This window comes from Ranitomeya variabilis, chromosome 6, assembly GCF_051348905.1.
Source record: "Ranitomeya variabilis isolate aRanVar5 chromosome 6, aRanVar5.hap1, whole genome shotgun sequence".
Lineage (NCBI taxonomy): Eukaryota > Metazoa > Chordata > Amphibia > Anura > Dendrobatidae > Ranitomeya > Ranitomeya variabilis.
This window is the reverse complement of record NC_135237.1, coordinates 316,714,729-316,728,861: the sequence shown is the minus strand read 5'-3', so window position 1 is coordinate 316,728,861 and position 14,133 is coordinate 316,714,729.

The window sequence follows — 14,133 nt, the reverse complement described above, 5'->3', positions numbered from 1 at the left end:
CATCAGGGGCTGTGCAAATGCAATGTGATGCCCGCAGACCATTCCATCAACGTCTGCATTTCAAATGTCACTACTTCCCTTCTGAGCCCTGACGTGCACCCAAACAGTGGTTTACCCCCACATATGGGGTACCAGCATACTCACAACAAACTGGGCAACAAATATTGGGGTCCAATTTCTCCTGTTATTCTTGTGAAAATAAAAAATTGCTTGCTAAAACATCTTTTTTGAGGAAAGAAAAATGATTTTTTATTTTCACGGCTCTGCGTTGTAAACTTCTGTGAAGCACTTGGGGGTTGAACATGCTCACCACACATCTAGATAAGTTCCTTGGCGCATCTAGTTTCCAAAATGGGGTCACTTGTGGGGTGTTTCTACTGTTTAGGCACATCAGGGGCTCTGCAAACGTAACATGATGCCTGCAGACCATTCCATCAAAGTCTGCATTCCAAAACGTCACTACTTCCCTTCCGAGCCCCGGCATCTGCCCAAACAGTGGTTTACCCCCACATATGGGGGTATCAGCATACTCAGGAGAAACTGGTCAAAAACTTTTGGGGTCAAATTTCTCCTGTTACCCTTGGAAAAATTAAAAAATTCTGGGCTAAAAAAATATTTTTGAGGAAAGGAAACACATTTATTATTTTCACGGCTCTGCGTTATAAACTTCTGTGAAGCACTTGGGGGTTCAAAGTGCTCACCACACATCTAGATAAGTTCCCTTGGGGGTCTACTTTCCAAAATGGGGTCACTTGTGGGGAGTTCCTCCTGTTTAGGCACATCAGGGGCTCTGCAAATGCAACCTGATGCCCGCAGAGCATTCTATCAAAGTCTGCATTTCAAAACGTCACTACTTCCCTTCCGAACCCCGACGTGTGCCAAAACAGTGGTTTACCCCCACATATGGGGTGTCAGCGTACTCAGGAGAAACTGGACAACAACTTTTGGGGTCCAATTTCTCCTGTTACCCTTGGGAAAATAAAAAATTGTGGGCTAAAAAATCATTTTTGAGAAAAGAAAAATTATTTTTTATTTTCATGGCTCTGCGTTATAAGCTTCTTTGAAGCACTTGGGGGTTCAAAGTGCTCACCACACATCTAGATTAGTTCCTTGGGAGGTCTAGTTTCCAAAATGGGGTCACTTGTGGGGGAGCTCCAATGTTTAGGCACACAGGGGCTCTCCAGACGCGACATGGTGTCCGCTAATGATTGGAGCTAATTTTCCATTCAATAAGCCATATGGCGTGCCTTCCCTTCCGAGCCCTGCCGTGTGCCCAAACAGTGGTTTACCCCCACATATGGGGTATCATCGTACTCAGGACAAACTGGACAACAACATTTGGGGTCCAATTTCTCCTATTACCCTTGGGAAAATAAAAAATTCCGGGCCAAAAATCATTTTTGAGGACAGAAAAATTATTTTTTATTTTCACGGCTCTGCGTTGTAAACTTCTGTGAAGCAACTGGGGGTTTTAAGTGCTCACTATGCATCTAGATAAGTTCCCTGGGGGGTCTAGTTTCCAAAATGGGGTCACTTTTAGGGGAGCTCCAATGTTTAGGCACACAGGGGCTCTCCAAACGCGACATGGTGTCTGCTAACGAATGGAGCTAATTTTCCATTCAAAAAGTCAAATGGCGCGCCTCCCCTTCCGAGCCTTGCCGTGCACCCAAACAGTGGTTTACCCCCACATATGAGGTGTTAGCGTACTCAGGAGAAATTTCCCAACAAATTTTAGGATCCATTTTATCCTGTTGCCCATGTGAAAATGAAAAAATTGAGGCTAAAGGAAATTTTGTGTGAAAAAAAAGTACTTTTTCATTTTTACGGATCAATTTGTGAAGCACCTGAGGGTTTAAAGTGTTCACTGTGCTTCTAGATAAGTTCCTTGGGGGGTCTAGTTTCTAAAATGGGGTCACTTGTGGGGGAGCTCCAATGTTTAGGCACACAGGGGCTCTCCAAACATGACATGGTGTCCGCTAAAGATTGGAGCCAATTTTTCATTCAAAAAGTCAAATGGCGCTCCTTCCCTTCCGAGCCCTGCCGTGCGCCCAAACAGTGGTTTACCCCCACATATGAGGTATCATTGTACTCAGGACAAATTGGACAACAACGTTCGTGGTCCAGTTTCTCCTTTTACCCTTGGGAAAGTAAAAAAATTGTTGCTAAAAGATCATTTTTGTGACTAAAAAGTTAAATATTCATTTTTTACTTCCATGTTGCTTCTGCTGCTGTGAAACACCTGAAGGGTTAATAAACTTCTTGAATGTGGTTTTGAGCACCTTGAGGGGTGAAGTTTTTAGAATGGTGTCACTTTTGGGTATTTTCAGCCATATAGAACCCTCAAAATGACTTCAAATGTGAGGTGGTCCCTAAAAAAAATGGTTTTGTAAATTTTGTTGTAAAAATGAGAAATCACTGGTCAAATTTTAACCCTTATAACTTCCTAGCAAAAAAAAAAATTGTTTCCAAAATTGTGCTGATGTAAAGTAGACATGTGGGAAATGTTATTTATTAACTATTTTGTGTCACATAACTCTCTGGTTTAACAGAATAAAAATTCAAAATGTGAAAATTGTGAAATTTTCAAAATTTTTGCCAAATTTCCATTTTTTTCACAAATAAACTCAAAAATTATCGACCTAAATTTACATCTATCATGAAGCTCAATATGTCACGAAAAAACAATCTCAGAATCGCTAGTATCCGTTGAAGCGTTCCTGAGTTATTACCTCATAAAGGGACACTGGTCAGAATTGCAAAAAACGGCCAGGTCATTAAGGCCAAAATAGGCTGGGTCATGAAGGGGTTAAAGGCACTTACACAATACTACAATGTATATAGAACACTACAAGATAATGCAATTCAATACGATCACATGGTATTTACGTATGACAGAAATGTTTGAGCAATTTTCCAACATTTTTAAAAACATGCAACTTTTTTCTTTAAAAAGTTGCAATAATGGTTGAAGGAAACCTGCTGGTTTCCCATGCCCTCAAAATAACCATCATTTGCTTATTCCTTTCTTAGTACCCTACCTAGAAAATCCTTTATACTGTTTGTCACATAAACAGATGTTTAAAAAAAAACTTTTTACAGTCTGATTTTAATATGCAAATTTAATTTTGACTAGTCAATGGGGTGTTTGTTTCCCTACACTAGCCAACTTTCTTGCCTACACGTTATTGCACCTCAGAAGCCGGGTGTATGCTTCCCAATTTCAAAGTCTCACTGCTCATGTTAAAAAGCAAAGAAAAACGGAAGAGCATGGTGAACCTTACCTATGTACCACCAGTGCAGCGGCCGAACATCAGAGGGGGTTCCGCAGAGAGACATCAAGTGATCTTCATATGCTGCTCCAGGCTTGGGCAGGTAGACTGCAGTGGGCTCTGCGCCAGAGAGAGGTAGGGTTGCCTGCACTGCTCTGCTGGATCCCGGGGAAGAAAAAAGGGCTTCTACATAGATGAGTATAATGCGCTATATATGATGTGTAGAGTGTGTTATTTTTAATTTATTATGTGTAGTGATGAGCGAACAAGCTTGGATAATGTGTTATCAGAGGGCATGCTTGGGTATTATCCTAATATTTTGGGTGTGCTCAAGTAATATGCTCTTTTACGCAAAAGCCAAGCTCTTTAGGTCAGCTCTACTTCAGAGCGTGCACAACAATCAGTAAGTCCAGAGGCTTCACTTTTACTTCCTAGACCACACCATAGGGTGGAGATATGGTTAACAGCTGTTTGGTCAACTCTTTAGCTGTTTACAATAAGCCTGACCCTATCATGGTCGGTTAACCCCTCTCAGCACATGCATGCTGCACAGCGCATGCTGGGGCAAACTTCCAGGTTTATATCACTGAAGCTGATAACCTCAGTGAAACATTTCTCCCCTTCTAGCACATTATCAGTGACCCTCTTACAATATATATACAGTATGTGTATGTCATGTATAAGGTGTAATATTATATATCACTCCCCATGCATAACACATCTATCTATCTATCTATCTATCTATCTATCTATCTATCTATCTATCTATCATCCTATACATAATAGAGGGTGTAATACATATGTACAGGTGTGCTTAAAGGGAATCTGTCACTCCCCCAGGCTTTTGTAACTAAAAGAGCCACCTTGTGCTGCACTATTGCTGCATTCTGACTAGGTGGCTCTTTTAGTTCTGGTCCCTAGCACTGCTGCAATTATCGCTTTTGAAGTTTGTCCCTCATACCTGTGAAATCGCCAGGGAGGCAGGTCTTTCCCGGCTAATCCAAACGCCTCCCAGCCGTCAATCATGGCCTTTGCACGCCGGGCGCCGCCTCCTCTCCTTCATTAGCGTCCCTGGCGCCTGCGCTGTCAGTTCGAAGGGCAGCGCAACTGCGCATGCCTGAAAAAAAACCAACAGCGCAGGCGCCGGGGAAGCTAATGAAGGAGAGGAGGCGGCGCCCGGCGTGCAGAGGCCATGATTGATGGCTGGGAGGCGTTTGGATTAGCCGTGAAAGACATGCCTCCCTGGCGATTTCACAGGTATGAGGGACAAACTTCAAAAGCGATTATTGCAGCAGTGCCAGGGACCCGAACTAAAAGAGCCACCTTTTCAGAATGCAGCATTAGTGCAGCACAAGGTGGCTGTTTTAGTTACAAACGCCTGGAGGGGGGGGGGGGGTGACAGGTTCCCTTTAAAAGTTTAGAAACCCTGGCAGAATCTTTGCTTTCTTGACCGTTTTTTCAGAGAATATGTATGATAACACTTTTTCTCCACTCATGGTTAGTGGTTGGGTGAATCCATTTATTGTCAAACTACTGTGTTTTCTCTTTTTAAATCATAATGACAACCTAAAATATCCAAATGACCCTGATCAAGAGTTCACATACCCTGGTGATTTTGGCCTGATAACATGCACAGAAGTTGACACAAATGGGTTTGAATGGCTACTAAAGGTAACATCCTCACCTATGACCTGTTTGCTTGTAATCAGTGTTTGCATAAAAGCTGAGTGAGCTTCTGGCATCCAGACAGACTCTTGCATTTTTCATTCATCTACTGATGTTTCTGGATTGTGAGCCATGGGGAAACCAAAAGAATTGTCAACGGATATAAGGGAAAAGGTAGTTGAACTGTATAAAACAGGAAATGGATACAAAAAGATATCCAAGGAAGTGATAATGCCAGTCAGCAGCATTCAAACTGTGATTAACAAATGGAAAATCAGGGGCTCTGTAAAAACAAAACCATGGTCAAGTAGACCAACAAAAATGTCATCCACAACTGCCAGGAAAATTGTTCGGGATGCAAAGAAAAACCCATAGAAACATCAGCTGAAATACAGGACTCTCTGAAAACTATCAGTGTGGCTGTTTCAAGATGAACAATAAGGAGGCACTTGAAGAAAAATGGGCAGCATGTTTGAGTAACCAGAAGAAAGCCATTACTGCGCAAATACCACAAAGTTTTTTGGCTACAATATGTAAAACAGCACAGAGACAAGCCTCAAAACTTCTGGAACAAGGTATTTTGGAATGATGAGACCAAAATTGACCTTTTAGGCCGCAACCATAAATGTTACATTTGGAGAGAGGTCAATAAGGCCTATGATGAAAGGAACACCATTCCTACTATAAAGCACTCAGATGGTTCGCTGATGTTTTGGGATGTTTAGTGAGCTACGAAGGCACAGGTAACTTGGTCAAAGCTGAAGGAAAGATGAATGCAGCACGTTATGAGCAAATACTGGAGGCAAATTTGCACTCATCAGCCCAAAAGCTGCTCATGGAACGTACTTGGACGTTCCAACATGACAACGATCCAAAACACAAGGCCAAGTCGACCTACCATTGGTTACAACAGAACAAAATGAAGGTTCTGGAGTGGCCATCTCAGTCTCCTGACCTCAATATCATTGAGCCACTCTGGGGAGATCTCAAGCGTGCAGTTCATGCTAGACAGCCGGTCCTCCCCCATACAAATAATGGATCTTGAATACGAATGGATCTAGTATACGAATGGATCTAGTTGATTACTCTTCCTTCCCCTGATGAGTATAAAAGACGAAATGCATCAGGAAGAATTATTATTGGGGTCACGGTAACAGGGGTCTCTTTGGAACATTAACCTGGGGTACTGTATGGATGAAAATAATTGCCTCCCCCTAAAGGGTCTTATGGTTCCTTGGAGATTGGTCAAGGAAAGCGAGGTGAGGTCTGTTAGGTGTCGAGTTAATGCCGCTGCACAGGGGGAATCTTGAACCATGTCTGCTGCGGTCTCCCATTCTTTTCCAGCTGCAGTGGAACCTGCTCAGCGGAGACATCGGTCCCAGAGCGTGGCTCAGACAGATACTGCACGTTTGGTTACTGCTGCCCTTCCAGGTTCAGCCATTATAACCAGTACTGTTCAGCGGCGAGCAAGTGCTCCTGGGACTAAGTCCTGCTTTTCTCCTTCTGAGCATGCCCAAGGGAAGACCTCTCATTGGAGGTTGGGGGTCACACGCTCAGGTCATGTAGCAGCTCTTATTGGTCTACTAGGAAGGTCCTGGAGAGCTACAATTATACAATTATAAAAGGTTCGCATAGCTGCACGGCCATGCGCTAGTATCATTTGTGTTTGGCTATTGCCAGTGGATACTCTACCACTCAGTTTATATGTGGTATGAGTCTGTTTAGCTTTGGGGCTGTACACTCAGGCAGGCAGCTAGCGTTAGTGGGGGCAATAAGCCTTGGCTTAGCATCTGCTTCCTTAATGTGTGCGGTTAGCACAGAAGAGTTCCAGAGCAAGCACAACCCTAGTTAGGGTATTATTCTCTGTGTACAGCGCAACTCTGTGAAGCAACAGAGGCTGCTTACATTTCACACAGGGTGAAGTTTAACCCACATGTGAGCTCAGTGTCCATCCGCCATTACTTTGCAGCAGGTATCTCTGCACGGTGGACCCCAGGCTGCGAACTCACCTCGTATCAATCTCTCTATTATTTGGTGCATTCCACTAGCCCTAACAAGGTCTTTCCTTTTTATATGTACCTGACATTGTGTTGATAGAGAAAAATAAGGTGAGAGTCAATTTTGTTCCAACTTCACCCAAACTTTGAATATTGAATTTTTCTCTTGATACAAACATCACTGTGACATAGTATTTGACTGATAATCACTATGACTGTGGATTTTGCTGCTATGGCCTCTTACTGAGTCCAAAAACTGCTATTTAAGATGGCAGCTGGGTGTTTTTCATGTGAATTTTGTATCTGTTATCGCCATTGAGGCTATTTATAATTTTTCGCATTAAAGTTTTTTATTTTTATTGATTAATCACACCCTGCTTTTGACCTGTTCTTATACCAAATTTTATTCGGAGGCATGTGATTGTGTCTGTTAGCATCACAGTTCACAATTATCTATTATGGGAGACATTGGGAATAGAAATTAACCTGAGTATAAAAAAATATTTGGACAGTTTCTTTTTAGCTGCCTGTATATCCTTTTGAAATGAAAACTTTTGATCTGTAACACTATTTGGAGTCACATGCCTAATGAAACTTTCTCTGTCATGCACCAATGAATCAACTGTTGGCAGCCGCATTTAATTACAAGTTCCATTATTTTTTATTTGCAGCGCCTGAACAGGCAGTAAAGATGGTGGATTAAATCACATTTGCAGTAGGGTCATAGGTAATTAGTACTTCTAAATAACAGGGGAGAACCATAAAGATCACTGCTCCATTGAGAATAGGATGCATTATATTATTTACTCTTTTTATCAGTCCTAACCACAGATTACTGTTTTCCAAACAGATGACATTAACTCATAACATACAAGGCACTGAAGGCAGCATCATATATAAAATATTTTTATTTTATTTTAAACCTAATAAATGTTGTAACATCTTACAAATTCAGATGGGTCAAAAAAATAAAAGCCGTGAAACTTGTCAACTTGTTTGTGTTAGGAGGGCACAAATAAAATGCATTTGGCTTGCACACAAAGCCGCATTCTGAATAAGCAATTAGCATAGCAATGTGCTGTACTGTCATCAATTGAATTAGATTGCTCCATAAATGTCTTTTTCAATATCAAATTACATTTAAGTAGATTTGTAGCAATGAGATTGACAAGTTTAAAATATACTTTAGTTAGTTCTAACAGTCATAAATGCTATAATGAAACTAATTATTAAATCAGTTATTAGGAAACCGATAGGACAATCTGTCCAATAGGCAGGAAATGCTGAAGAATTTGTTGTCTGCCATAGTTCAGGTTTAATACAAACAAAGAAATGGAGTATATATAATGTCCCACAAAACGTGATAAAAAATGAAGAGCTTTTATTAGAAAAACTCATATATAAATGTAATATCCAACAAACATTACAATACAGACACAGAGTGGGAATGTGGAAGAGACATGAAGGTAGGCTAGTGAAGGAGAGGGAGACAATAAATATCCCAAGGGGGCAGAATCAAAATAACAATCACTATATGCAGTGCCCATGAGGAAGTTGAGAAAAACAAAAAGGTACATATGGACAATGCCCAATAACAACTACCAACACTGCAATTAACCACTCCTGCTTACCCATAAACAAAGAATGGCTTCCCCAACTTGCCCAGTGACCCCTTGACGTGCATTTCGCGGTCCAGCTTTTTGAAAAAAACATTTTGTGCAGTTGTGACCTTCTTAATTGTTCCTGTGTTTAATGGCCGAGTCAAAAGGCACCTTCTCAGTGTAAGTCTATAAGAGCTAGAAAGACGCTCCCGCAGACTTACATTGAGTACTTGTGACCATTACCTCTCACTTCTGGTCAGTCAGACATTGTAGTCACAAGATGTCAGATTAGGACCGGAGAGGTGCTCGGAACAGCTGAAGACAGTGGCTGGTTAATATAACACTAGGGGGACATTAGTGCCACCACTCCACCAGCTGACGTGGGGAAAAAAAACTCTGGAGTGGTACTTTAGGTTGAACACGTGCTCTTGCGCTACATTCACAATGGTACTGGACACTATTCTTCTAGTTCCAATCAGTGTTCTGGCAATCGCTGGGGGCCCAGTGGTTATTGCCTACCTTGTCCAGGAAGGATTCTACAACTGACAGAAATGTCTCTTTTTTTTTCTTTTTACAAATTTGCTCAAAGAAGTGAGAAGCAGCGCTGCTGGTAACAATATGTGTCTGTAGACTTCACACTTTCTGATAATATGAGAGGCGTCCAGTGATGAAAGCGTTACACTGTATTGTTGCACAAAAGCTTCCAGAACAACTTTTTTTTTGTCTTTCACCATCACTTTCAGCTGTTTAACTTTAGATACCTTTCAAATATCTTCTTCAGTGGTTGATGACAGCTTACTATGCTCATCGCTTAATATTTGGGACCCTAACATTTCTGAAGATGGCTATACGGAGCCTGTTAGGCTGGTTTCACACTTGCGTTTAAAAACGCAGTGTTTTTACCGCAAACGCATTTGGTGCAAAAACGCATGTAAACGCGTTTAAACGCTGCGTTTTTTAGACGCATGCGTTTTTGCATGTGGTAAAAAAACGCGGCGTTTTGACGCGTTTACAAGTGTTTTTTCCTGCGTTTGCGTTTTTTAAATGCATGATGAGAAGTGTGTGACAGCTGCTAATCATCAAAATCAACTAGAAAACCCACTATAAACAGAAATAGCTAGGGTTAGGGTTAGGGTTAGGATCCCTAGTAACCCTAGGGATCCTAACCCTAACCCTAACCCTAACCCTAGGGATCCTAACCCTAACCCTAACCCTAGGGATCCTAACCCTAACCCTAACCCTAGGGATCCTAACCTTAACCCTAACCCTAACCCTAGGGATCCTAACCATAACCCTAACCCTAACCCTAGGGGTCCTAACCCTAACACTAACCCTAGGGATCCTAACCCTAGGGATCCTAACCCTAACCCTAGGGTTAGGGTTAGGATCCCTAGGGTTACTAGGGATCCTATCCTTAGGGTTAGGGTTAGGGTTAGGATCCCTAGTAACCCAAGGGTTAGGGTTAGGGTTAGGGTTTTCTTGTTTTTTTTGTGTTTTCTTGTGTTTTTCTGTAGAAACGCATGCGTTTAAAAATGCATGCAAACGCATGTGCTTAAAAACGCATGCGTTTACATAGACAGCAATACATTTTTTTGCCGCGAATAAACGCATGCGTTTTTTGCGGCAAAAAAAGCCGCTAGAAATTACTACAGGTTGCATTTCTGCAGCTAAACGCACGCATAAAAAAACGCATGCGTTGCCAAAAACGCATCAAAACGCATGCAAAAAACGCATGCGTTTTTAATGTTAAGTATAGAAAAAAAACGCATGCGTTTTTTAGCGCTAAAACGCAGCGGCAAAAAACGCAAGTGTGAAACCAGCCTTAATTTTACCTGCGTTTTTATGTACTGCATATTTGCTACCAGCCTAAAAGTGTATAGTGCTTTTCCACGAACAATTTACAACAATATTATCAATAATAATACACATAAAAAAAAAGTCATCCTCTTTTTTTCTTGGCATTCCACCTAATTTATCATTGTGTTTTCTGGATTGTGCTGTCACAGATATAACACAATTATCTGCTAAGAAAAGCTAATGTCTACATGAATTGCCCTAACAGGGTCTCGCTGAACAGGGCCGGGAAGCTAGACCAGCTGTCACACTATTAGATTGTTCCTAGAGTGCATGGCTTGCCCTGGGTCCAACGTGCTGTCAGGAAAAGTCTGACTGAACTTGTCACATATAATAGGTATGAGACTGACGTTTATCAAAATAAATAAATGCTGGTCAGTGAACCATTGAGAAAACCTGTTATACATGCAGCTGATGTCAAACTGAGATCTTGTCATCAATGCTAGCCAGCTGCTGCTGCGTGCCATTTAGTGTGACTCTGTGACTGACAACAGTGCACTGGAAGATTCTGTGATTTATGAGTGTGTGCATGTGTCATACACTTAGGCTGCCGTCACACTAGCAGTATTTGCTCAGTATTTTACATCAGTATTTGTAAGCCAAAACCAGGAGTGGGACAAATACAGGAAAAGTATAGTAGAAACATATGCACCACTTCTGCATTTATCACCCACTCCTGGTTTTGGCTTACAAATACTGATGTAAAATACGGACCAAATACTGCTAGTGTGACGGCAGCCTTAGGGGTTTTAAGTCTACATATCAGTATGTTTCATATACCTTTATTTAGAATTTATGCTTCTAGATTTAGGTTGCTTTTGCTTTTTCTTTGACACTTTTTCTGTAATCAGCTCAATGTTACATTTGTTATCCCCAACATAATTTTGGAACACTAAAATGAAGAGATTAAGTAATTGCTTGGCATTTCCTACTCGTTTTTCTATAACAATGTTGTTTGGTTTATTGTTATCACAGTACATTATGGCTGGTCTGAGGACATCCCAAAACATTGTGATTAACCCAACAATACCCAAAAACAAAGAGACAGGGCTTGTGGCCACATATTGTGCAGAAAACAGCAACACTGTTCAATTTAGCTGGTGCGCTTTATGCTCACATAAGCTTTGTAATTATGGATGATTGAATAGCTTCGGATAAATGCTTATATGAATAGCTATAGTCCTTACTGAATAGCTGCCTCGGTAACCTGGATAGCTGGAGCGCTCCCGATAATCAGTTGTTCAGCGCTGCAGCTGCATGTATCGCGGCTGTGTGACAGTCACAACACATGCATGGAGAGCCTGTTTGTTGCGACAGTGAAACAGCCGTGACACATGCAGTGCGGCACCGAACAGCTGATTATTGGGAGCGCTCCAGGTATCCAGGTTTCTGAGGCAGCTATTTGATAAGCACTAGAGCTATTCGGATAAGCTCTTAGCCAAAGCTATTCGATAATCCCTATTTGTAATACATGTTTCTATAATCCCAGAAGTGTTTCTCCATCCAGGTTCCATCCAAGGTCCAAAGCATCAACTTTTGACCCCAAATACATGCTCTCTAACTCGGAATTAAGGTTAAAGTGCGCTTGCCTTGACAAACCTCAGTAAAGGCTCTAAAAATCACCCAGTGTAGGTGCTGATCTACATGCAAGCCAGTCAATGGCGGGGAACCTGGGGCGCCCGCTAGGACCCTTGGGAACTCGGGCTAGGTCCGATGGTCATTAAAGGGGTAGTCACGTTAGCAGTGAACCGGTCCATGGCCCTGGGCATCCAAGTTAAAGGGAAAGGGGTTTTAAACGGGTTGTTTTGAATAAAGAATGTTTGTGATGCCACCTGTGGTATTCGGTCAGGGATGACCGACTTTGCTTAAAGGGGTCCAATAGGGATGATTGTACTGCAGAAGGGGTGGTATGGCTTTCCACAGGTGAAGCTTGTTTCCCAGGACACCCTATGTAGTGGGTAAAAATAACAGAATGTGTAGTCCCGGGAAAGAATTGGAGGACACAAGCTTGCAGTCTCTTTACCTTTTATTGGTGGTATACAGCCACAGTCCAGGGTACGGATCACAGGTGATAGAGAAGTTCGGGCAGCCTGGAAGCGATTTGGAGCCCCCTTAGCCAGGTGGAAGTTGGAAGCATTCCCTACTGCGCTGTAATGTGTGTCCCTTGCTGCCTGAGGCTTCTCTCTCTTTCTGTCCTAGGACAGTACCCGCAAGGCAGGCAATGCAAGCCTTTTTACAGGTGTCTCTACTGCAGCAACTCAGAGCTCTCTATGCTGCTGTGCCTTCAGGTGTGGTTGTGGACAGGCGACTTTTAATCTCCAGCCCTCCGGTTTCTGCTGTGGGGCATACAGTCCCACACAGCCTCGGACTCCCAGTGTCTGATTCCTGTTCTTCAGCGTGCAGGGAGCCCAGTCGCAGCTCCCGTCCAGACCCTCACTTTTCCTGTCCTCCTTCCTCCTTTGCACTCTCTGCAAACGAAACCAACTCCTCCTTCAAGCCAGAACATATATAGGGAAATCCCCTTGAAAGTTGGGTCTAGAGGCCCCCTTCTGGCCTGGAGTCAGAACATGTTGCATGTATGTGCTACCTGATAAAAGGATCCTCCTTGCTTCCAGGCATGGCATCACCCTCTGTCACGGCGCCTTTTCCTGCTGCCGTGTCTGCCACCCTCTTCCCTACCCACTGGCATACTTACCCATCCCGGTGCACTTCTGCGGTGTGCGCTCGCCTTCCGGCCTCCTCTCTTCCTGACTCGCCGCTGGTCCCAGGTTCCCGTCGGGTGGGCACCTCCCACTCCAACTCCCTCTGCGCACGCGCACTTCCTTGTTCTGGATTGCAGACACTCCGTTCCTCCTCTCGCTGACCCTGGAGGACCCTGACCCGGAAGTCCTGCGGCACGCAGCCTATTTAAGGTTACCCTTCCCTCTGCTCCATGCCTGATTGTCATTTTTCTCCATTTGACCCAGGTCCCTCTGTGCTTTGCATTCCTCTGTCCTGTGCATCCGCCATATCCTTCCTGTCCTGTGTCTGTGCCATAGCCAGTCTGTCCTGTGCGTCCACCATATCCCACCTGTCTCGTGTCTCCACCATAGCCAGTCTGTCCTGTGCGTACGCCATATCCCACCTGTCCTGTGTTTCTGCCATAGCCAGTTCTGTGCGTCCGCCATATCCTTCCTGTCCTGTGTCTCCGCCATAGCCAGTCTGTCCTGTGTCTCCGCCATATCCTGCCTGTCCTGTTTCTCCGCCATAGCCAGTCTGTCCTGTGTCTCCGCCATATCCTGCCTGTCCTGTTTCTCCACCATAGCCAGTCTGTCCTGTGTCTCTGTCATAGCCAGTTCTGCGTCTTTTCCTCTCCTACTTCCTGTCCCCGGGTATCAGCTTCTGCGGCAATAGTCTCCCTCGGGCCTGCCCCTAACGCTCCCTGTATTGGGGGTGGTCCACCAGGCCAGCTCACCCTTTGGAGGTTTTTGTCGTGGTTCTGCGGGTTCACTTTTGGTATTCCAAAAGTTCTGACACCCTCCCAGAGAGGAAGACAATACCACTGTGGTACACGGACTCCTGGGGTGCCACAAACCCATCAGCTGATACTTTCTGATCAAACTGTGGATGGCATGAATGAACCACTGGCTGTACAATCACAGCCATCTATGTTTGTCTCTGAAACGCTGCAGCATTTCAGAGAGACCATAATTTTAAAAGCCGCCGGGGAATGAGCTTTGCAGATAACTAGTCCCCATACACAATATA